The sequence below is a fragment of the Phyllobates terribilis genome, unplaced genomic scaffold (genome assembly GCF_046119375.1).
Source record: "Phyllobates terribilis strain yellow unplaced genomic scaffold, ASM4611937v1 Scaffold_341__1_contigs__length_2033592, whole genome shotgun sequence".
NCBI classification, from domain to species: Eukaryota; Metazoa; Chordata; class Amphibia; order Anura; family Dendrobatidae; genus Phyllobates; species Phyllobates terribilis.
This window is the reverse complement of record NW_027363101.1, coordinates 1110290-1135292: the sequence shown is the minus strand read 5'-3', so window position 1 is coordinate 1135292 and position 25003 is coordinate 1110290. Positions and strand designations below refer to the sequence as shown.

The 25003-nt window shown below is 48.1% G+C and overlaps 10 non-coding genes across 10 annotated transcripts; all 10 read right to left on the bottom strand.

Moving 5' to 3' along the window:
* Positions 1 to 1019: 1019 nt before the first annotated feature.
* On the bottom strand, positions 1020 to 1219 carry LOC141222062 (U2 spliceosomal RNA). Its single transcript, XR_012289966.1, has one exon. It is a non-coding gene; the product is annotated as a U2 spliceosomal RNA (small nuclear RNA).
* Positions 1220 to 12354: 11135 nt separating this feature from the next.
* On the bottom strand, positions 12355 to 12545 carry LOC141221968 (U2 spliceosomal RNA). The gene has a single exon (XR_012289880.1). It is a non-coding gene; the product is annotated as a U2 spliceosomal RNA (small nuclear RNA).
* A 1120-nt stretch (positions 12546 to 13665) lies between these two features.
* LOC141221967 (U2 spliceosomal RNA) lies at positions 13666 to 13856 on the bottom strand. Its single transcript, XR_012289879.1, has one exon. It is a non-coding gene; the product is annotated as a U2 spliceosomal RNA (small nuclear RNA).
* Positions 13857 to 14976: 1120 nt separating this feature from the next.
* LOC141221966 (U2 spliceosomal RNA) lies at positions 14977 to 15167 on the bottom strand. The gene has a single exon (XR_012289878.1). It is a non-coding gene; the product is annotated as a U2 spliceosomal RNA (small nuclear RNA).
* Positions 15168 to 16288: 1121 nt separating this feature from the next.
* LOC141221897 (U2 spliceosomal RNA) lies at positions 16289 to 16479 on the bottom strand. Its single transcript, XR_012289814.1, has one exon. It is a non-coding gene; the product is annotated as a U2 spliceosomal RNA (small nuclear RNA).
* A 1123-nt stretch (positions 16480 to 17602) lies between these two features.
* LOC141221964 (U2 spliceosomal RNA) lies at positions 17603 to 17793 on the bottom strand. Its single transcript, XR_012289877.1, has one exon. It is a non-coding gene; the product is annotated as a U2 spliceosomal RNA (small nuclear RNA).
* A 1121-nt stretch (positions 17794 to 18914) lies between these two features.
* On the bottom strand, positions 18915 to 19105 carry LOC141221962 (U2 spliceosomal RNA). Its single transcript, XR_012289875.1, has one exon. It is a non-coding gene; the product is annotated as a U2 spliceosomal RNA (small nuclear RNA).
* Positions 19106 to 20226: 1121 nt separating this feature from the next.
* On the bottom strand, positions 20227 to 20417 carry LOC141221886 (U2 spliceosomal RNA). The gene has a single exon (XR_012289802.1). It is a non-coding gene; the product is annotated as a U2 spliceosomal RNA (small nuclear RNA).
* A 1123-nt stretch (positions 20418 to 21540) lies between these two features.
* LOC141221961 (U2 spliceosomal RNA) lies at positions 21541 to 21731 on the bottom strand. Its single transcript, XR_012289874.1, has one exon. It is a non-coding gene; the product is annotated as a U2 spliceosomal RNA (small nuclear RNA).
* Positions 21732 to 22852: 1121 nt separating this feature from the next.
* LOC141222052 (U2 spliceosomal RNA) lies at positions 22853 to 23047 on the bottom strand. The gene has a single exon (XR_012289958.1). It is a non-coding gene; the product is annotated as a U2 spliceosomal RNA (small nuclear RNA).
* Positions 23048 to 25003: the final 1956 nt, after the last annotated feature.

Here is a 25003-nt window from a genome sequence, read left to right as displayed (position 1 = left end):
TAAGGAAATACAGGGATAGGTTCCTGTGCGGCAATTGGTGAGGAACCAATATAGAGTCGGTAGGGGAGACAGGGTGATTGCAGATCAGCCTAGGAGGTCTCCATTTCCCCCTTTCCCTAGTATCTGGGCTCCCTTCCCCTCATCCCTTTGTGTCGCACTTTGTCTTTCCTACACTGTGCGTGACATCAGGTCAGTGGTGGGCACTGAATGAGACCCCTGAGAGCCACCTTATTTCTTCCTGCCCCCCGTCTCTTCTTCAGATTAGCCGGCCTGGCATGACAGTATGGTTGCAGCATGATGTACACCAGGCCATATAATCAGAAGAGGAGCCGGGGATGCCGGCAGCTAAGAGGCGGCTCTCATGGGTCCTGTCCAGCGGCCACAGAATACTGATCTGGTTCCTGAAAATGTATTCTCCCACCTCTAATTGGATCCACTGTAAACAGACTGATGAAATATTTTACCTTCCTTTTGCTCAGGATTTACTGGAATGCGCACAGGAGAGCTGTGCTGGACACAACATCCAGCCCGAGAAGGTCTTCCTGGAGGAAATGATCCAGACGTATGAGATGATGATTGTCAGAAACGGGTAAGCTGTAACTACAGAAGTCCATGGGACGGGGGATTTATTCTTCGCTGTTTCCATTTTATACAATGGACCATGCTGCATTTTGTTTATCCCGTACAGTTTTATGTTGGTTGGAGAGCCGTTCTCTGGAAAAACGAAGGTCCTCCACGTCCTCGCTGATACGCTGTCTCTTATGAATGAGCGAGGGTGCGAAGAAGAAAAAGTGATTTACCGGACAGTGAACCCTAAAGCCATCACCATGGGGCAGCTGTTCGGGCAGTTTGATCCAGTGTCACATGAGGTTTGTCTATGATTGGAATTATTGTTTACTAGATGGTGGCCCGATTCTAACGCATTGTGTATTCTAGAATATGACAAAATCCGACAAACAAGCAAAATGAACAAAAAGCATTGAATTCAATTCTTTCTGATTTTAGAAACTGCATTAAAGAAGGGGTGCACCGGTCCTGGAGATACTGCAATACCAGGTCAATGCGTGGAGTGGACAGAGCAAGCTCTTTTTCCATCTCCCTGTTCTAAAAATCCATTTAATATATGGTCCCCAGATAGGGGACGTATCAGATATTAAACTGATAAGAACAGATTTTTTTTTTTTTTTTTTTTTTTTTTATACTATTCAGTAAAATTTTTCAAGCAACAATCAATAGTATAAAAACTCACACTACGTTGCCCAGTCTTACATCATAATGGTACTTTCTTTATTTCATATTTATAACTTTATACTGAAACAGTTGTAAGACCTTTTGAATGGACAAAAACTATAAAAACATACCATTGTCATAAAAAATGACAGATCACAACACTTAAACAAGGACTTACTGGTACTTTACCAGTGACCTCCATTTTTTGACTTTCCAAAAACCTTCTGAATCAGAGCCACCACCGCCACGGCTGTCCCATAAATAAACTATGTATAACCTTGACAAAACCATCCTAACACAATTATTAACTGAGATTATTTTCCTTTTAAATAAACACAAATTCCTAACGTCCCACAGACTTTCTATTACACATGCCATTATCAACCACAACAATCTCTCTTTCACCCGGCTACTTGCACCCATCCCAAACATTACCACTCTCCAATTTATAAAATTCACGCCCGCTAGTTCCTTGCATAAACCACCCACTCCCTTCCAAACACTCTGAGCATAATCACAATTCCAAACCAAATGCATAACAGTTTCACTCGCCCCACATCCATCCCTCGGACATACCTCTGTTCTAATCAGATCCCTCCTCTTCTGTACCTCTCTCACAGGCAAAATCTCATGCAAACTCATCCATACGATATCACGCTGCCTATTCGATATTCCTTTTATACTCAGGTTCCTCCATACACACAACGCTTCACTCGATCTCAAGCCCCTAATGTTACATTCAAACTCTCTAACTCGCATCCTTCTCCTTACATTCCTTATCACTTTGAAATCACCCATAGGAACATCCAACAAATCATGCTTGACAACAAATTTTTCAACAAACTCATACCACACTGGACATTTAAACGAAACAGGCACTCTTGCATCCCTTCTCATCCATTTCAACCCAAACAACATCCATCCAGCCATATATTTAATCATAAAAGCCGTCTTGTTATCCCTACCTAACAGAACAACCACTGTTTTAATATAATTTAAACCAAGACAAATTTCAAAATTTGGGAAATCCATTCCCCCATGTTCACGTAACTTACACAAATATTCCCTTTTAAGTTTTTCCATCTTACTTCCCCAATAAAACGTAAAAATTAGCTTCTCAATCCGCCTAAAACCCCTATAAGGGGCTGGAAAAACCACGGACACAAAAAGTAACATAGGAAGAATCACTGACTTAATAATAAGGACTTTGCCTGACAATGTCAAGTCCCGTAACCTCCAAAAATTTAACTTCTGTTCAATCCTCTTACCGCATTCATCCCAACTCTCATTCCCTTTCAGATCTTTGTTAAACCACACCCCCAGAACCTTAATAGCACCTTCTTCACATATCACACCATCCATCCTAACACTCGAATCCCCAAAACACTTAAAGCTACACTTCCCCCAATTCACCCTAAAACCAGATGCACCACAAAAGAAATCTAAAAGCAACCTTGCTCGATTCATAGCAGCCATATTATCACTCACCACAACAACATCGTCCATATACCCCATTACCTTTACAGTCTTTCCACCACTCCCTGGGATCAGAAGACCATTCATCACTTTCTCTTTCCGAATCATGCACAACAGGGGCTCAATCACACTTATAAACAGGACAGGGGACAACGGACACCCCTGCCTGACCCCTGATTTTATGCACACCTTCTCACTCAAACATCCATTCACTAACACTTCACTCACCACACCATCATACAAACACCTTATCGCCTTCACAAAAACACTAGGAAAACCCATCCTAACTAACACCTCAAACATAAACGCATGCGACACTCTATCAAAAGCTTTCTCAAAATCCACACAAAAAACCATACATTTCCCCTTCCTAAACATACAATCTCCAATTACGTCCCTCAACAACAAGAGGTTATCAGTCATACACCTACCTGGCACCGCGCACACTTGATCAACACCAACCACACTTCCAATCACCCCACGCATACGGTTAGCCAGAATTTTGCTAAAGACTTTGTAATCTGCATTGAGTAATGTAATCGGCCTCCAATTACGCAAATTCTTTTTCTCACCCTTCTTATATAGTAAAACAACTACTCCTTCTTTCATGGAATTACAAAGTACACCATTCATCCACATATATTGACATACCTCCACAAAATCAACACCAATCACATCCCATGCTTTTACATAAAACTCCACAGGCAACCCATCTTTTCCAGGTGTTTTATTCTTTTTCGCACCATCCACCGCCTTTTTAACCTCATCAAAAACAATATCCTCACTCAAACACTCACGTTCCCCTGATTCAAGCTGACTCTCCAACATACCTAACACATGCTCTTTCAAACCCCCATCCACCCATTTAGACTCAAATTAACTACTATAGAAACTATGTACCTCATCCAACACTTCCATTCCAACCACAGTCATACCATTATCATTTTCAACCTCATCCAACTCATCTTTCTTACTGCACATTTTTTTAAAAAAGTACCTCGTACACTTCTCATCCATATCCAAATGCTCAACTCTCGTCCTAAAAATAATTTCCTTCCCACGCTTTTCCAAAACACGCTTCATCTCATCTCTCGCTCCTCTGAGTTGATCACTAACATCAATTCCTTTCATACTCATTTTATGTAACCACTCAATCCTCATATTTAAATCTTTAAATCTGCCTCTTTCAATTGCTGCTTTTTTATAACCCCACCTCCTAAAAAAATTCTTAATTTCCACTTTCACCCAATCCCACCATACAGTCACATCCACAAAATTATTTTTCCTAGACCTCCACCATTCATACTTACTTTCGAAGTCTCTCATAACCCTAACATCCTCTAACAACCTAACATTTAGCTTCCATACCCCAACACCATGCACCATTTTTTTATCACCTTCAAACATACCCCACAAACATTCATGGTCTGTGAAAGAAAAAACATGCTGTTTAAAAAATTTACACACCAAACCTCTATTTGTATACAGCATGCGGTCAATCCTGGACACTATTCCTCCCCTATCAGCTCTATATGTGGCCGGTGGTGGCTTACTCAAAAATTCCGCTGCATCTAAAAAAGAAAAATCAGATGTAATTTGATTAAGGACCTTACCCGTGACATCAATTTCCCCTTCAGAAACACAATTGAAATCACCAACTAATAATATTGGAATCCTTCCAGGCAAAAAAAAACGTATTTTCTCTAATAATGCTAACCTATCCCCTTTGTTAATTGGACAATACACGTTAACAATTTTCACCCTCCACCCTCTCCCCTTAACCACTGCCATTATACAACGACCTGGCTCCACCACCATATAATTTTCAAAACTTAAATCCCTATTCCCCAAAAAAATCCCCACACCATCATTTTTGTTTGTCATTGAACCTGACCAAATGCTATGCCCATATACCCAGTCCTTTTCAGGAGGTGACTCTTCAATTCCGCACTCTTGCAGACAGTAGATATTTGCTCCAAGATTTTTTAGTTCTTCCAGTATAGCCAATCTTCTAGGCTTAGATTTTATAAGCCTTACATTTACTAACAGTACACTACAGCCCACGTTGGAGCCCATTTTTTAACCATATTTGGTAAAAAAGAACATACCCCCCACCGAAGAGTCAACCTTTCTCGTCTTGAAACTCGATTCCTGATGTTAAGCACAGAATGCTGGCCCCCTCCTCCAAAAAAGACCTCCTAGGAGAGGCACTGTAGCTCTCGGGATAGCTCCTATCACTTAAGGGGCTGATGCTCCCAATACTGGCAGGTGAAATATCTGGTCGGAACTTCTTTGCAGAAGACACATCAGAGTCCTCATCAGGGGGCCTCACCACAGCCCCGGTGAAGTCACCCTGGCCACCACCACCTTCTTGAATGGCCTCTGAGCTTTCCAAAGCCAACACCGGCGTTGTGGAGAGTGAACCGCTCACTTCTCCCTCACCACTCACATCAAGCAGAATTGACATATCTGCAGGCTCCATCTGTAGCACCCTGAGGATTTGGCTGCTACAGGGGTATTGCACCTCAACCCAGAGGTGTGATATTCCACTCCCGGGTAAGGATGGAGTGTGGAACTGAGCTCAGATAGACTGCATGCACTACATACATCCCATTTCAGAGGAGCAGGCCGACGGTACTCCCACTTAGAAATGTGCAGGTACGACCGAGCCTGTTCCTGGCTGGAGTGGGAGGGGGGTGGAACATCCCATGTAGTGTAGGGGCAGATAGGGGGAGCAGTCTGGGTAGTGATAGGAGCTCATTGGGTGCTGGTCACCTGAGCTCACACATAGAGGGATATATAAGGAGGGCACCAACTAAGATCAGGGTCAGTTGTAGAGAACAAGTCAGTTGGAGAGGAGCCTGTCTGATGCAGAGAACAAATCGGCAGAGAGAAGGAAACAGCAGCCCTGGAGAGAGAGAGAGTGGAGCAGAGAAAGACCCAGAGGGGGAAGACTGAAGGGACCCAAGAACCCAAATTAGAGCACCGGGTGAGGAGTCAGCAAAAGGGTACCGGAACCCAAGCTGGTGGGGGTAAAAACATTCCCCAGCCAGAGACCGGAGACCGTGGGCAGCGTCTGCCACGGTCACCCATCACATCCACCCCGAAGGCACACCACATGAAGGGTCAGGGAACCCAGGGCCAAGGGTGTCCCAACAGAAGGCCCGAGGGAGCTGGACCTAGGTGGATCACTGGTGGGGACGGCTGAAGAAAGGACAGAGGGAGAGCTCAGGGCCACGCTCCGGACTTGTTTGGGGGTTGGCTGGATCCAGGACCTGGTGGACGCAGCACGGCTCGGGTGGTCACTCGCAGCTGGAGTGACCAGTACAACATCTGCAGTAAGTAAACACCCTTAACTGCACAACCCGACTCTGTCTTCATTGCCGGCTGCACCGCACCACCACAACCCCCATCCTCTGCACCTGTCCCCTCTGAGGCTATACCCCTCCCGTTGGGGGTTATCTCACCAAGCTGCGCACCCACCATCAGCCTCAGCGGACCCTGCTGCAGCGGCGGCCACAGTGACCGCATCACAACGGGTGGCGTAGTCGACACAAAAGAACTTTAGTAACATCTGTAGAACTGCCACATCACACTGAGCTTGACGCCCTGGGCACGGGCCGGGTCACAGCCGCTCGGAGACTACAACCCCCCATCTGATCCGGTGCCGGGTATTCCCCTCAAAAAGGAATATGTCCCAGGGGGCGCGTCAACTTTGGCGTAGTCGGCAGGATTACGTGCCCGCAACAACCGGGTACTGCGTGCCTGAAGAAAAGTGCAAGTTTACCTCAGAAAGAAGTCTCCCGCCGGTTCCGGAGGGTCCACGCCATCGGACCCCATCACAGGTCATTTCCCGCCGATTGTCCGCCATTTCCAGCTTGTTCCCGCGATCTGCAGAGTTTCCCGCCACTGGGCGACGCTTCCCGCCAAATCCGAAGATTTCCCGCCTTGGAAGAGCAGCGGACGCCATTATGGGCGTGCCAAAGGAGGGCAGGAGGCCGCCTCCCATCGTGGGCGAGGACAGAAAGTGGCGCCAAAAGTGGAAACCGCCCCCACCAACAGAGACTGTGATGCTAGAGGTGTCTGTCAGCGTGAAAGAACTACCCCTGGAGCTGACAGTTACCGAGTTGCCCCGGGACCGCCCTCGAAGTGGGAGGAGACGAAAGAGAAGAGAAAAGATGGGTGTCGCCTGGAGCAGAAGTCTGGAGCGAGCGCACCCGGAGCCAAGAGGTCTAACGAGGAGTAGCGGAGGAGCTTACCCGGAGATGGAGAGAAAGCAGAACAGCACCGGCCCGCTGGCCAGGAGTCTGCTAGAGACCGAGGAAGGAGGGCAGAGCAGCACCGGCCCGCTGGCCAGGAGCCTGCCGGAAGAAGAGCAGAGCAGCACCGACCCGATGGTCAGGAGCCTGCTAGAGTCCACAACCCCGCTAGGTCTAGCGGAGATCTTAGCGCAGCTCCCCCGAGACCGGGAGTGTGCACAAACTGCCTTGGAGGGCCTCGCAAGGAGGATGGCCCGGGTACAGCGTGAGATACTGGCGGAGTGGAGCCGGGAGATGGCCCAGCAAGCTGGAACCCGTCCACGGAGCATGCTCCCCTGGGAGAGGACACCAACTGCCTCTACGGATGACGCGGGAGGACCCAAGGTCGGAGACGGCGCTGAGAAGGGAGCCGAACGTATGAAGGCAGGTAAAGGGGACGCTTATACCCCATACCGGGAGACCGCCCACCTGCCCCGGTTCCCCGTCGCAGAGCCCGAAAGTCCCCCGTCCGTGCCCGTAACCGCCATGTCACCGCTAATGACTAGGCCCCGACCGGAAGCCGCCGCCGCGACCCCTGTGACGTCACACGCACCGACCCGGAGCGTGACCAAGCAGGAAGAGCCTCCGGCCTGGTCGCAAGGCCCAGTACTCCCGGGCCCCGCATCACCAACAGCGCCCCCTACCTCCGCGGAGCCTCCGGCCTGGTCGCAAGGCCAGGTAGCCCAGGGCGCCGCCGTCCTAACGGTGCCCTTCACCTTCCAGGTGCCCCAGGCCTGGCCGCAAGGCCTGGGCAACCCGGGCGCCACCACCACCGCGCCCGCGCCCGTAAAACCAAGGGTGCCGAGTTTGGGAAAGGACCTCTTCAGCCAGCTCACATGGCCGGACGGGCGTCCCTTTATCTGGCCCGAGGAGTTTTGTGAGCTGGAGCGGCAACAGAGACTAGGGCCCTTGTGTGAGCCCCTGATCCCGGCTCCGAAGCCCGTGACTCGGGTCTCGCCTCCTCTAGAAGAAGCCCAATTCGTGTGGGACCCCACGGGAGAAGATTTGATGGGGTTCACCGGAGAAACTCGGGCAGTCGCCGCTGAGCGTACTGAGTGTTGTCGTCAGCAGCTAGCAGAGTTTGCGAGAGAACGGGAGGAGAGGCGGGTCAGAGAACAACAGGCCCAAATCCGGAGCGCGGAGCAGAAGAGCCGGACTAGGAGGAACCCCCGTGCAGCGCACTGTCCCCGCACCATCGGGACGGTGATAAAGTTCAACCCGCAGCATGGGTGGGGCTTTATTCGGGACCGTAACAACCGCGGTGACGTTTTTGTGACCCGCAGAGACGTCGAGTCCCACCTGCCGGAAGGTCACAAAGGCCGTGACCTCTACGTCGGAGACGAAGTCACTTTCACCCGGCACAAGTGTGCCAAAGGACCTTACGCCCTCCACGTACACCGCCTGACGGAGGAGGAGTTGCAGTGCGGGGAGGAGGAGCCAGAGGACCCGGACGGGTCTGAAGCAACACCGTATCACCAAGAAAAAGCAGGAGGGAGCCGTCGTTGAGGACGGGAGTAGAGACTGTATATAGTTGCCCGTCGGGGCACAGTGAACCGTTGCTGCTAAAATAGTCCCCGTTGGGACCAGTGAACAGTTTACCCGTTTAACCCTTTATCCCGTATCCATACCAGGCTGAGGACTGTGAGCAGCCATTCCCTTTCCTCTACCTGGCCGAGGACTGAGAGCGGCCAATTTCCCCTGTATATAGTTGCGCTTCCTAAAGTGCCCCCTACCGGTTTTATAGGAAGACCAGTTTTTCTAAGAGACTGTCGCGCTTTTCCCGGGCACACGTTGCACAGTGTCCGGAGGAGGAACCAGAGACAAGAGAAGTCTACGAGAATGTTAATATGAAAAGTTTATTGCTGCTAATATATGTTGTTTTATATGTTTTATTATGTTTATATGAAAAAAAAAAATGTATGTTTTTGGTGTTTTATGTCTTACAGCCCGAGGATGTGCTGTGATTTACCAGGGGGGAATGTAGCACCCTGAGGATTCGGCTGCTACAGGGGTATTGCACCTCAACCCAGAGGTGTGATATTCCACTCCCGGGTAAGGATGGAGTGTGGAACTGAGCTCAGATAGACTGCATGCACTACATACATCCCATTTCAGAGGAGCAGGCCGACGGTACTCCCACTTAGAAATGTGCAGGTACGACCGAGCCTGTTCCTGGCTGGAGTGGGAGGGGGGTGGAACATCCCATGTAGTGTAGGGGCAGATAGGGGGAGCAGTCTGGGTAGTGATAGGAGCTCATTGGGTGCTGGTCACCTGAGCTCACACATAGAGGGATATATAAGGAGGGCACCAACTAAGATCAGGGTCAGTTGTAGAGAACAAGTCAGTTGGAGAGGAGCCTGTCTGATGCAGAGAACAAATCGGCAGAGAGAAGGAAACAGCAGCCCTGGAGAGAGAGAGAGTGGAGCAGAGAAAGACCCAGAGGGGGAAGACTGAAGGGACCCAAGAACCCAAATTAGAGCACCGGGTGAGGAGTCAGCAAAAGGGTACCGGAACCCAAGCTGGTGGGGGTAAAAACATTCCCCAGCCAGAGACCGGAGACCGTGGGCAGCGTCTGCCACGGTCACCCATCACATCCACCCCGAAGGCACACCACATGAAGGGTCAGGGAACCCAGGGCCAAGGGTGTCCCAACAGAAGGCCCGAGGGAGCTGGACCTAGGTGGATCACTGGTGGGGACGGCTGAAGAAAGGACAGAGGGAGAGCTCAGGGCCACGCTCCGGACTTGTTTGGGGGTTGGCTGGATCCAGGACCTGGTGGACGCAGCACGGCTCGGGTGGTCACTCGCAGCTGGAGTGACCAGTACAACATCTGCAGTAAGTAAACACCCTTAACTGCACAACCCGACTCTGTCTTCATTGCCGGCTGCACCGCACCACCACAACCCCCATCCTCTGCACCTGTCCCCTCTGAGGCTATACCCCTCCCGTTGGGGGTTATCTCACCAAGCTGCGCACCCACCATCAGCCTCAGCGGACCCTGCTGCAGCGGCGGCCACAGTGACCGCATCACAACGGGTGGCGTAGTCGACACAAAAGAACTTTAGTAACATCTGTAGAACTGCCACATCACACTGAGCTTGACGCCCTGGGCACGGGCCGGGTCACAGCCGCTCGGAGACTACAACCCCCCATCTGATCCGGTGCCGGGTATTCCCCTCAAAAAGGAATATGTCCCAGGGGGCGCGTCACATCTCAACAGCGCTTCCACCAGCAGGATCAGGTGCTTCCTCCATCACTTCCATGAAGTCCCTTACTGCCTCAATCGCCTCACCAATAGTGGCGGCAGTACTAGGACGTGGGGACACGGCCTCTGCATATGACCTGGAACGATGGGGACAGTCCTTGAAAGCGTGTCCCTCCTCCCCACACGCATTACAGACCATGGAGTTAGTACATTCCATTGCCAGATGACCCTCTTTATTGCATTTCCCACAAAACTTCTCCACCGTGCAGTCCTCTTGGTAGTGTCCAAAGGATTTACACTTCCTGCAAAAACGCGGAGCACCGGGAAAATACATATACCCTCTATCCCTCCCGATGGCAAAACTGAGGGGAGGGTAGTGGATACCCCCAGGTCCCTGGGGGTCTTCCTGGAACCGTACAAAAAACTTGTGTTTGCCAGTCCACAAGCCCACCTCATTCCTCACCTTGTGTGAGTAGGACACATAGCTGCAATGACGGTTCAGGAATCTAGTAATGTCCTCCACATCCACAAGGGGGTTGTGCATAAACACAACAACTGGCACTTCCCCCTTAGTATACAATACCGTGAATGTAAGCCCTTCAAGAGCCGGATGATCCAAGGCTTGCTGATCCTTTAGAGTCTTGAAAAGATTCTGGCAAGCTGCCATACGATCAAGGACCAAAACGTACCGGCCATTCTTTGGGAACTCCTGTAGACAAATGATGTCTCCACGACCAACATTCAAAATCTTGAAGATGACGACTTCCACCAAGAACCGCAGGTTAAAGAAATTCCTCCTTGACTCCTCAATATCAATGCGAAAAGCATTTTTGACCCGAATATCATCGGTCCCGGCATAGCGAATCTTGACGCCCATTATCACCTCTCGTTTCCTCTGGACCCCCCCCAATAGCAGCAGGCAGCTTAAGCCACCTAAGTGGCGATGCTGCAAGGCCGAGGGGGAGACACTCTAGGATCCTTCTGACCAGATACAAGATCTTAGCCAAAAGGCCGAGAAGCGATAACCAGAATTGGTTTCCGACTACGGTGCCACCCAAGGATTCTGAAAAGTCCATTTGTGGAGATGGCCACCTGGACTCCCGTTAAGAAGACATGCTGTCAACCTCTAGATCCCTCACATGCCTGCACTTTTCGGCTAGCTGCTGCTGCAATCCACGCGTTTTAGATCTGCATAACTCCACCTCTTTTAGCACAGTACCCTCAACCCCCGGCTGTTCCCACCCGCCTCAACACCGTTGGAAGGGAGGAGAACCAATTAAGGCGGGGGGGGGGGGGTGGAACGAGCAGCTGTCTACCCTTAGCAGGAGGGTTGCTGATTAATTACCTCTCCTGCTGCTGCTGCTGCTGGCTGTCCAGCAGCAGACTGAAGGTGGCTGCTGCTGTGCGCAGGTATATAAAGGCTCAGAGCCTATTATGACACGCGCAGCCAGCGTTCCATTGCCACATTCCGTCTACTGCAGGCGGGATACCTGGATGGCTGAATGTCACTGAGAAGCTCACAGAGACCGCCATAAGCAACAGTTTAAAAGAATGCCACAGACTAATCAACCAAACTTTTTGGGTTGGTTTCTCTTTTATAGTCTGCAGGCATTAAATGAAAGAAGTCAGTGTTCCAGCAGAGGGAGACAACGTTTCAGAAAAGGCATTGTAGCAAACCAAAAAAGAAATTTTAAGCGCAGCAGAGTAACCAGCTCACATACCTGTTAGCTCAGGTGAGTTTAAAAGGCTGCTGTTGATAACAAGGGCATTTGCTAAATAGATGGTGTGTGTGCAACAATATACTGAAAGGTCAATTATATTGTGCAGCTTATCTCACCACCTGTAGTTATTTAGGTGAAAGCTCCAAAATGCTTGCCTAATATGTCTGTTTATCCAAAAGGAAGTATAGAGGGAGAGCTAGATAGATAGCATTGCATTACATTACATTACATGGCAATGCAATGCACAGTTGCTGAAGTTGAACCAAAATGAGCTTGTCATCTGGCTTCTGCAACTTTTAACATGAAAAATCCAATGAGGAGAAGAAAAGCAAAGCCAAAGAGTCCATCCCAAAATCCGACAAACAAGCAAAATGAACAAAAAGCATTGAATTCAATTCTTTCTGATTTTAGAAACTGCATTAAAGAAGGGGTGCACCGGTCCTGGAGATACTGCAATACCAGGTCAATGCGTGGAGTGGACAGAGCAAGCTCTTTTTCCATCTCCCTGTTCTAAAAATCCATTTAATATATGGTCCCCAGATAGGGGACGTATCAGATATTAAACTGATAAGAACAGATACTACACTTGATCTTAGCCAAAAGGCCGAGAAGCGATAACCAGAATTGGTTTCCGACTACGGTGCCACCCAAGGATTCTGAAAAGTCCATTTGTGGAGATGGCCACCTGGACTCCCGTTAAGAAGACATGCTGTCAACCTCTAGATCCCTCACATGCCTGCACTTTTCGGCTTGCTGCTGCTGCAATCCACGCGTTTTAGATCTGCATAACTCCACCTCTTTTAGCACAGTACCCTCAACCCCCGGCTGTTCCCACCCGCCTCAACACCGTTGGAAGGGAGGAGAACCAATTAAGGCGGGGGGGGGGTGGAACGAGCAGCTGTCTACCCTTAGCAGGAGGGTTGCTGATTAATTACCTCTCCTGCTGCTGCTGCTGCTGGCTGTCCAGCAGCAGACTGAAGGTGGCTGCTGCTGTGCGCAGGTATATAAAGGCTCAGAGCCTATTATGACACGCGCAGCCAGCGTTCCATTGCCACATTCCGTCTACTGCAGGCGGGATACCTGGATGGCTGAATGTCACTGAGAAGCTCACAGAGACCGCCATAAGCAACAGTTTAAAAGAATGCCACAGACTAATCAACCAAACTTTTTGGGTTGGTTTCTCTTTTATAGTCTGCAGGCATTAAATGAAAGAAGTCAGTGTTCCAGCAGAGGGAGACAACGTTTCAGAAAAGGCATTGTAGCAAACCAAAAAAGAAATTTTAAGCGCAGCAGAGTAACCAGCTCACATACCTGTTAGCTCAGGTGAGTTTAAAAGGCTGCTGTTGATAACAAGGGCATTTGCTAAATAGATGGTGTGTGTGCAACAATATACTGAAAGGTCAATTATATTGTGCAGCTTATCTCACCACCTGTAGTTATTTAGGTGAAAGCTCCAAAATGCTTGCCTAATATGTCTGTTTATCCAAAAGGAAGTATAGAGGGAGAGCTAGATAGATAGCATTGCATTACATTACATTACATGGCAATGCAATGCACAGTTGCTGAAGTTGAACCAAAATGAGCTTGTCATCTGGCTTCTGCAACTTTTAACATGAAAAATCCAATGAGGAGAAGAAAAGCAAAGCCAAAGAGTCCATCCCAAAATCCGACAAACAAGCAAAATGAACAAAAAGCATTGAATTCAATTCTTTCTGATTTTAGAAACTGCATTAAAGAAGGGGTGCACCGGTCCTGGAGATACTGCAATACCAGGTCAATGCGTGGAGTGGACAGAGCAAGCTCTTTTTCCATCTCCCTGTTCTAAAAATCCATTTAATATATGGTCCCCAGATAGGGGACGTATCAGATATTAAACTGATAAGAACAGATACTACACTTGATCTTAGCCAAAAGGCCGAGAAGCGATAACCAGAATTGGTTTCCGACTACGGTGCCACCCAAGGATTCTGAAAAGTCCATTTGTGGAGATGGCCACCTGGACTCCCGTTAAGAAGACATGCTGTCAACCTCTACATCCCTCACATGCCTGCACTTTTCGGCTTGATGCTGCTGCAATCCACGCGTTTTAGATCTGCATAACTCCACCTCTTTTAGCACAGTACCCTCAACCCCCGGCTGTTCCCACCCGCCTCAACACCGTTGGAAGGGAGGAGAACCAATTAAGGCGGGGGGGGGGTGGAACGAGCAGCTGTCTACCCTTAGCAGGAGGGTTGCTGATTAATTACCTCTCCTGCTGCTGCTGCTGCTGGCTGTCCAGCAGCAGACTGAAGGTGGCTGCTGCTGTGCGCAGGTATATAAAGGCTCAGAGCCTATGATGACACGCGCAGCCAGCGTTCCATTGCCACATTCCGTCTACTGCAGGCGGGATACCTGGATGGCTGAATGTCACTGAGAAGCTCACAGAGACCGCCATAAGCAACAGTTTAAAAGAATGCCACAGACTAATCAACCAAACTTTTTGGGTTGGTTTCTCTTTTATAGTCTGCAGGCATTAAATGAAAGAAGTCAGTGTTCCAGCAGAGGGAGACAACGTTTCAGAAAAGGCATTGTAGCAAACCAAAAAAGAAATTTTAAGCGCAGCAGAGTAACCAGCTCACATACCTGTTAGCTCAGGTGAGTTTAAAAGGCTGCTGTTGATAACAAGGGCATTTGCTAAATAGATGGTGTGTGTGCAACAATATACTGAAAGGTCAATTATATTGTGCAGCTTATCTCACCACCTGTAGTTATTTAGGTGAAAGCTCCAAAATGCTTGCCTAATATGTCTGTTTATCCAAAAGGAAGTATAGAGGGAGAGCTAGATAGATAGCATTGCATTACATTACATTACATGGCAATGCAATGCACAGTTGCTGAAGTTGAACCAAAATGAGCTTGTCATCTGGCTTCTGCAACTTTTAACATGAAAAATCCAATGAGGAGAAGAAAAGCAAAGCCAAAGAGTCCATCCCAAAATCCGACAAACAAGCAAAATGAACAAAAAGCATTGAATTCAATTCTTTCTGATTTTAGAAACTGCATTAAAGAAGGGGTGCACCGGTCCTGGAGATACTGCAATACCAGGTCAATGCGTGGAGTGGACAGAGCAAGCTCTTTTTCCATCTCCCTGTTCTAAAAATCCATTTAATATATGGTCCCCAGATAGGGGACGTATCAGATATTAAACTGATAAGAACAGATACTACACTTGATCTTAGCCAAAAGGCCGAGAAGCGATAACCAGAATTGGTTTCCGACTACGGTGCCACCCAAGGATTCTGAAAAGTCCATTTGTGGAGATGGCCACCTGGACTCCCGTTAAGAAGACATGCTGTCAACCTCTAGATCCCTCACATGCCTGCACTTTTCGGCTTGCTGCTGCTGCAATCCACGCGTTTTAGATCTGCATAACTCCACCTCTTTTAGCACAGTACCCTCAACCCCCGGCTGTTCCCACCCGCCTCAACACCGTTGGAAGGGAGGAGAACCAATTAAGGCGGGGGGGGGGGTGGAACGAGCAGCTGTCTACCCTTAGCAGGAGGGTTGCTGATTGATTACCTCTCCTGCTGCTGCTGCTGCTGGCTGTCCAGCAGCAGACTGAAGGTGGCTGCTGCTGTGCGCAGGTATATAAAGGCTCAGAGCCTATTATGACACGCGCAGCCAGCGTTCCATTGCCACATTCCGTCTACTGCAGGCGGGATACCTGGATGGCTGAATGTCACTGAGAAGCTCACAGAGACCGCCATAAGCAACAGTTTAAAAGAATGCCACAGACTAATTAACAAAACTTTTTGGGTTGGTTTCTCTTTTATAGTCTGCAGGCATTAAATGAAAGAAGTCAGTGTTCCAGCAGAGGGAGACAACGTTTCAGAAAAGGCATTGTAGCAAACCAAAAAAGAAATTTTAAGCGCAGCAGAGTAACCAGCTCACATACCTGTTAGCTCAGGTGAGTTTAAAAGGCTGCTGTTGATAACAAGGGCATTTGCTAAATAGATGGTGTGTGTGCAACAATATATTGAAAGGTCAATTATATTGTGCAGCTTATCTCACCACCTGTAGTTATTTAGGTGAAAGCTCCAAAATGCTTGCCTAATATGTCTGTTTATCCAAAAGGAAGTATAGAGGGAGAGCTAGATAAATAGCATTGCATTACATTACATTACATGGCAATGCAATGCACAGTTGCTGAAGTTGAACCAAAATGAGCTTGTCATCTGGCTTCTGCAACTTTTAACATGAAAAATCCAATGAGGAGAAGAAAAGCAAAGCCAAAGAGTCCATCCCAAAATCCGACAAACAAGCAAAATGAACAAAAAGCATTGAATTCAATTCTTTCTGATTTTAGAAACTGCATTAAAGAAGGGGTGCACCGGTCCTGGAGATACTGCAATACCAGGTCAATGCGTGGAGTGGACAGAGCAAGCTCTTTTTCCATCTCCTTGTTCTAAAAATCCATTTAATATATGGTCCCCAGATAGGGGACGTATCAGATATTAAACTGATAAGAACAGATACTACACTTGATCTTAGCCAAAAGGCCGAGAAGCGATAACCAGAATTGGTTTCCGACTACGGTGCCACCCAAGGATTCTGAAAAGTCCATTTGTGGAGATGGCCACCTGGACTCCCGTTAAGAAGACATGCTGTCAACCTCTAGATCCCTCACATGCCTGCACTTTTCGGCTTGCTGCTGCTGCAATCCACGCGTTTTAGATCTGCATAACTCCACCTCTTTTAGCACAGTACCCTCAACCCCCGGCTGTTCCCACCCGCCTCAACACCGTTGGAAGGGAGGAGAACCAATTAAGGCGGGGGGGGGGTGGAACGAGCAGCTGTCTACCCTTAGCAGGAGGGTTGCTGATTAATTACCTCTCCTGCTGCTGCTGCTGCTGCTGGCTGTCCAGCAGCAGACTGAAGGTGGCTGCTGCTGTGCGCAGGTATATAAAGGCTCAGAGCCTATTATGACACGCGCAGCCAGCGTTCCATTGCCACATTCCGTCTACTGCAGGCGGGATACCTGGATGGCTGAATGTCACTGAGAAGCTCACAGAGATCGCCATAAACAACAGTTTAAAAGAATGCCACAGACTAATCAACCAAACTTTTTGGGTTGGTTTCTCTTTTATAGTCTGCAGGCATTAAATGAAAGAAGTCAGTGTTCCAGCAGAGGGAGACAACGTTTCAGAAAAGGCATTGTAGCAAACCAAAAAAGAAATTTTAAGCGCAGCAGAGTAACCAGCTCACATACCTGTTAGCTCAGGTGAGTTTAAAAGGCTGCTGTTGATAACAAGGGCATTTGCTAAATAGATGGTGTGTGTGCAACAATATACTGAAAGGTCAATTATATTGTGCAGCTTATCTCACCACCTGTAGTTATTTAGGTGAAAGCTCCAAAATGCTTGCCTAATATGTCTGTTTATCCAAAAGGAAGTATAGAGGGAGAGCTAGATAGATAGCATTGCATTACATTACATTACATGGCAATGCAATGCACAGTTGCTGAAGTTGAACCAAAATGAGCTTGTCATCTGGCTTCTGCAACTTTTAACATGAAAAATCCAATGAGGAGAAGAAAAGCAAAGCCAAAGAGTCCATCCCAAAATCCGACAAACAAGCAAAATGAACAAAAAGCATTGAATTCAATTCTTTCTGATTTTAGAAACTGCATTAAAGAAGGGGTGCACCGGTCCTGGAGATACTGCAATACCAGGTCAATGCGTGGAGTGGACAGAGCAAGCTCTTTTTCCATCTCCCTGTTCTAAAAATCCATTTAATATATGGTCCCCAGATAGGGGACGTATCAGATATTAAACTGATAAGAACAGATACTACACTTGATCTTAGCCAAAAGGCCGAGAAGCGATAACCAGAATTGGTTTCCGACTACGGTGCCACCCAAGGATTCTGAAAAGTCCATTTGTGGAGATGGCCACCTGGACTCCCGTTAAGAAGACATGCTGTCAACCTCTAGATCCCTCACATGCCTGCACTTTTCGGCTTGCTGCTGCTGCAATCCACGCGTTTTAGATCTGCATAACTCCACCTCTTTTAGCACAGTACCCTCAACCCCCAGCTGTTCCCACCCGCCTCAACACCGTTGGAAGGGAGGAGAACCAATTAAGGCGGGGGGGGGGGTGGAACGAGCAGCTGTCTACCCTTAGCAGGAGGGTTGCTGATTAATTACCTCTCCTGCTGCTGCTGCTGCTGGCTGTCCAGCAGCAGACTGAAGGTGGCTGCTGCTGTGCGCAGGTATATAAAGGCTCAGAGCCTATGATGACACGCGCAGCCAGCGTTCCATTGCCACATTCCGTCTACTGCAGGCGGGATACCTGGATGGCTGAATGTCACTGAGAAGCTCACAGAGACCGCCATAAGCAACAGTTTAAAAGAATGCCACAGACTAATCAACCAAACTTTTTGGGTTGGTTTCTCTTTTATAGTCTGCAGGCATTAAATGAAAGAAGTCAGTGTTCCAGCAGAGGGAGACAACGTTTCAGAAAAGGCATTGTAGCAAACCAAAAAAGAAATTTTAAGCGCAGCAGAGTAACCAGCTCACATACCTGTTAGCTCAGGTGAGTTTAAAAGGCTGCTGTTGATAACAAGGGCATTTGCTAAATAGATGGTGTGTGTGCAACAATATACTGAAAGGTCAATTATATTGTGCAGCTTATCTCACCACCTGTAGTTATTTAGGTGAAAGCTCCAAAATGCTTGCCTAATATGTCTGTTTATCCAAAAGGAAGTATAGAGGGAGAGCTAGATAGATAGCATTGCATTACATTACATTACATGGCAATGCAATGCACAGTTGCTGAAGTTGAACCAAAATGAGCTTGTCATCTGGCTTCTGCAACTTTTAACATGAAAAATCCAATGAGGAGAAGAAAAGCAAAGCCAAAGAGTCCATCCCAAAATCCGACAAACAAGCAAAATGAACAAAAAGCATTGAATTCAATTCTTTCTGATTTTAGAAACTGCATTAAAGAAGGGGTGCACCGGTCCTGGAGATACTGCAATACCAGGTCAATGCGTGGAGTGGACAGAGCAAGCTCTTTTTCCATCTCCCTGTTCTAAAAATCCATTTAATATATGGTCCCCAGATAGGGGACGTATCAGATATTAAACTGATAAGAACAGATACTACACTTGATCTTAGCCAAAAGGCCGAGAAGCGATAACCAGAATTGGTTTCCGACTACGGTGCCACCCAAGGATTCTGAAAAGTCCATTTGTGGAGATGGCCACCTGGACTCCCGTTAAGAAGACATGCTGTCAACCTCTAGATCCCTCACATGCCTGCACTTTTCGGCTTGCTGCTGCTGCAATCCACGCGTTTTAGATCTGCATAACTCCACCTCTTTTAGCACAGTACCCTCAACCCCCGGCTGTTCCCACCCGCCTCAACACCGTTGGAAGGGAGGAGAACCAATTAAGGCGGGGGGGGGGGTGGAACGAGCAGCTGTCTACCCTTAGCAGGAGGGTTGCTGATTGATTACCTCTCCTGCTGCTGCTGCTGCTGGCTGTCCAGCAGCAGACTGAAGGTGGCTGCTGCTGTGCGCAGGTATATAAAGGCTCAGAGCCTATTATGACACGCGCAGCCAGCGTTCCATTGCCACATTCCGTCTACTGCAGGCGGGATACCTGGATGGCTGAATGTCACTGAGAAGCTCACAGAGACCGCCATAAGCAACAGTTTAAAAGAATGCCACAGACTAATTAACAAAACTTTTTGGGTTGGTTTCTCTTTTATAGTCTGCAGGCATTAAATGAAAGAAGTCAGTGTTCCAGCAGAGGGAGACAACGTTTCAGAAAAGGCATTGTAGCAAACCAAAAAAGAAATTTTAAGCGCAGCAGAGTAACCAGCTCACATACCTGTTAGCTCAGGTGAGTTTAAAAGGCTGCTGTTGATAACAAGGGCATTTGCTAAATAGATGGTGTGTGTGCAACAATATATTGAAAGGTCAATTATATTGTGCAGCTTATCTCACCACCTGTAGTTATTTAGGTGAAAGCTCCAAAATGCTTGCCTAATATGTCTGTTTATCCAAAAGGAAGTATAGAGGGAGAGCTAGATAGATAGCATTGCATTACATTACATTACATGGCAATGCAATGCACAGTTGCTGAAGTTGAACCAAAATGAGCTTGTCATCTGGCTTCTGCAACTTTTAACATGAAAAATCCAATGAGGAGAAGAAAAGCAAAGCCAAAGAGTCCATCCCAAAATCCGACAAACAAGCAAAATGAACAAAAAGCATTGAATTCAATTCTTTCTGATTTTAGAAACTGCATTAAAGAAGGGGTGCACCGGTCCTGGAGATACTGCAATACCAGGTCAATGCGTGGAGTGGACAGAGCAAGCTCTTTTTCCATCTCCTTGTTCTAAAAATCCATTTAATATATGGTCCCCAGATAGGGGACGTATCAGATATTAAACTGATAAGAACAGATACTACACTTGATCTTAGCCAAAAGGCCGAGAAGCGATAACCAGAATTGGTTTCCGACTACGGTGCCACCCAAGGATTCTGAAAAGTCCATTTGTGGAGATGGCCACCTGGACTCCCGTTAAGAAGACATGCTGTCAACCTCTAGATCCCTCACATGCCTGCACTTTTCGGCTTGCTGCTGCTGCAATCCACGCGTTTTAGATCTGCATAACTCCACCTCTTTTAGCACAGTACCCTCAACCCCCGGCTGTTCCCACCCGCCTCAACACCGTTGGAAGGGAGGAGAACCAATTAAGGCGGGGGGGGGGTGGAACGAGCAGCTGTCTACCCTTAGCAGGAGGGTTGCTGATTAATTACCTCTCCTGCTGCTGCTGCTGCTGCTGGCTGTCCAGCAGCAGACTGAAGGTGGCTGCTGCTGTGCGCAGGTATATAAAGGCTCAGAGCCTATTATGACACGCGCAGCCAGCGTTCCATTGCCACATTCCGTCTACTGCAGGCGGGATACCTGGATGGCTGAATGTCACTGAGAAGCTCACAGAGATCGCCATAAACAACAGTTTAAAAGAATGCCACAGACTAATCAACCAAACTTTTTGGGTTGGTTTCTCTTTTATAGTCTGCAGGCATTAAATGAAAGAAGTCAGTGTTCCAGCAGAGGGAGACAACGTTTCAGAAAAGGCATTGTAGCAAACCAAAAAAGAAATTTTAAGCGCAGCAGAGTAACCAGCTCACATACCTGTTAGCTCAGGTGAGTTTAAAAGGCTGCTGTTGATAACAAGGGCATTTGCTAAATAGATGGTGTGTGTGCAACAATATACTGAAAGGTCAATTATATTGTGCAGCTTATCTCACCACCTGTAGTTATTTAGGTGAAAGCTCCAAAATGCTTGCCTAATATGTCTGTTTATCAAAAAGGAAGTATAGAGGGAGAGCTAGATAGATAGCATTGCATTACATTACATTACATGGCAATGCAATGCACAGTTGCTGAAGTTGAACCAAAATGAGCTTGTCATCTGGCTTCTGCAACTTTTAACATGAAAAATCCAATGAGGAGAAGAAAAGCAAAGCCAAAGAGTCCATCCCAAAATCCGACAAACAAGCAAAATGAACAAAAAGCATTGAATTCAATTCTTTCTGATTTTAGAAACTGCATTAAAGAAGGGGTGCACCGGTCCTGGAGATACTGCAATACCAGGTCAATGCGTGGAGTGGACAGAGCAAGCTCTTTTTCCATCTCCCTGTTCTAAAAATCCATTTAATATATGGTCCCCAGATAGGGGACGTATCAGATATTAAACTGATAAGAACAGATACTACACTTGATCTTAGCCAAAAGGCCGAGAAGCGATAACCAGAATTGGTTTCCGACTACGGTGCCACCCAAGGATTCTGAAAAGTCCATTTGTGGAGAAGGCCACCTGGACTCCCGTTAAGAAGACATGCTGTCAACCTCTAGATCCCTCACATGCCTGCACTTTTCGGCTTGCTGCTGCTGCAATCCACGCGTTTTAGATCTGCATAACTCCACCTCTTTTAGCACAGTACCCTCAACCCCCGGCTGTTCCCACCCGCCTCAACACCGTTGGATGGGAGGAGAACCAATTAAGGCGGGGGGGGGGGTGGAACGAGCAGCTGTCTACCCTTAGCAGGAGGGTTGCTGATTAATTACCTCTCCTGCTGCTGCTGCTTCTGGCTGTCCAGCAGCAGACTGAAGGTGGCTGCTGCTGTGCGCAGGTATATAAAGGCTCAGAGCCTATTATGACACACGCAGCCAGCGTTCCATTGCCACATTCCGTCTACTGCAGGCGGGATACCTGGATGGCTGAATGTCACTGAGAAGCTCACAGAGACCGCCATAAGCAACAGTTTAAAAGAATGCCACAGACTAATCAACCAAACTTTTTGGGTTGGTTTCTCTTTTATAGTCTGCAGGCATTAAATGAAAGAAGTCAGTGTTCCAGCAGAGGGAGACAACGTTTCAGAAAAGGCATTGTAGCAAACCAAAAAAGAAATTTTAAGCGCAGCAGAGTAACCAGCTCACATACCTGTTAGCTCAGGTGAGTTTAAAAGGCTGCTGTTGATAACAAGGGCATTTGCTAAATAGATGGTGTGTGTGCAACAATATACTGAAAGGTCAATTATATTGTGCAGCTTATCTCACCACCTGTAGTTATTTAGGTGAAAGCTCCAAAATGCTTGCCTAATATGTCTGTTTATCCAAAAGGAAGTATAGAGGGAGAGCTAGATAGATAGCATTGCATTACATTACATTACATGGCAATGCAATGCACAGTTGCTGAAGTTGAACCAAAATGAGCTTGTCATCTGGCTTCTGCAACTTTTAACATGAAAAATCCAATGAGGAGAAGAAAAGCAAAGCCAAAGAGTCCATCCCAAAATCCGACAAACAAGCAAAATGAACAAAAAGCATTGAATTCAATTCTTTCTGATTTTAGAAACTGCATTAAAGAAGGGGTGCACCGGTCCTGGAGATACTGCAATACCAGGTCAATGCGTGGAGTGGACAGAGCAAGCTCTTTTTCCATCTCCCTGTTCTAAAAATCCATTTAATATATGGTCCCCAGATAGGGGACGTATCAGATATTAAACTGATAAGAACAGATTTTTTTTGATTGAATATATCTTTTATTAGCACAAAAAATAAGTTAACAGACAGTGTACAGTGCCGCAGCCCAGTACACACAGAATTCTACATCATATTTACATAGCATGAGGATACGACGCACTAACTAGACACATCACACCCCTATGCTACACAAAACACTCAATCTGAAAGAAAAAGCATGTCAATCAATACAGTACGACGAATCGTGATAAGGGATGGGGATTGGGAAAAAGGGGATGGGGAGGGGAAAATCACAGGCCCGAAGCTTTATTGAAAGACAAGACACATAAGGGGAGAGGGGGAGGAGGGGTTTAGTCCTCATCCTCGTCCTCCGGACCGTCCACGATGGAATAGTCTCTGAGCAGGCTGTGGATCAGCCTGCGGCAGTCCTGGATGGACATCCTCTCCCTCCTCAAGATGAGCCGGTTCCTGGCGACCCAAACGGCATCCTTGAAGCAGTTCATAAGGCGCCAAGCCTCCTGGATGGCTCCGACGGTATGAACCCCAGGGAAGAGTCCGTAAAGCACAGAATGGTGCGATAGGCTCGCCCTGGGGACAGAGTTCCTCAGGTCGTCCTCAAGGGCAGTCAACAGGCGCTGTGCAAATCCGCAGTCCCAAAAAGTGTGCAAAGATGTTTCCTCCACGAAGGGGCACCTTGGACAGTACCGGGTCTTGCACGGGTTCCGGGCATGCATGAATGACCGGACGGGCAGTCCGCCCTGAATCGCCATCCACGACAAGTCCTTGTGCCCGTTGGTCAGCCTGTCAGACGACACATTTGTCCACACAGTCTCCAGCGTGTCCTGGTGAAGTCCTGTGATGTTCTCCACGTCATCCTTGGCTCTGATGAGCTTGTGGATAGTTTTGGGCTTCCACAAGTCGGGCTTGAGTCCCTCCAGTTGATGTTCCCCCACAAATCGAACGACGTCTCCGTAGAACCATGGCGTCGTCCAGTTGTAGGGGAAGGAGCTGTCCCACTTGTCCCAGCCGAGTCGCCTCCAAAGAGGAAGCAGGAAGAAGCGAGACATGGACCTGCCCGCGGAGCCATTCTTGACTTGCAAAGTCCGGCGGACACAATCACACACAAAAGAGGATCGCAGGAGGGTGGGGATATCTGGAACGCCCTTCCCACCCTTGCGAGGCTCCTTGTACATGACGGCCCGCCTGACTCTGTCCATCTTGGATCCCCAGACAAAGTGAAACACTGTCCTGGTAATGGCCCTGCACACAGTGACGTGTGGGGGCCAGGCCTGCGCCGTGTACTGCAAGACGGGCAGGACCTCATTACGCAGGACGAGTGCCTTACCCTCACAAGTGAGGTGTCTGAGGCTCCAGAGTCCGATCCGTTGCTTCACTTTGGCCAAGCGTTCTTGCCAGGACTTGAGGGCCACTCCTTCCTTCCCGAACCAAACTCCCAGCACCTTGAGGAAATCCGGTTGAATGTTGAAGGGGAAGGGGGCGGAGGAGGCCGGCTGCCAATCCCCGAAGAGCATGGATTCCGACTTCCTGCAGTTGACTTTGGCCCCTGAAGCCCGGCCGAACCTCTCACACGTCTGGACGAGGGCGTCGACTGAACCACGATCAGCGCAGAAGACGGTGACGTCGTCCATGTAGAGCGAGCACTTGACCTCGTGTCGTCCCGGACCCGGTGCGGTGATCCCTCTGATCTCTCCATTCTGCCGGATAGCCTCTGCGAAGAGTTCTATAACACAAACAAAAAGAAGAGGTGATAGAGGGCAGCCTTGTCTGACCCCAGAGAGGACAGGGAAGGGGTCAGTCTTCCAGCCGTTCACCAACACCGAGCTGTGGATATCAAAATACATCAGACGGACATACGAACAAAACATGTTACCCAAACCTAACCGGTGCAGAGCTCGGCCCATGAACTCGTGGGAAACCCGGTCGAAGGCCTTCTCCTGATCCAAGGAGACCAGGGCCGCGTGTGCGCGGCGGACCTTGATGTACTCGACCGTGTCCCGCACGAGAGCGAGGCTG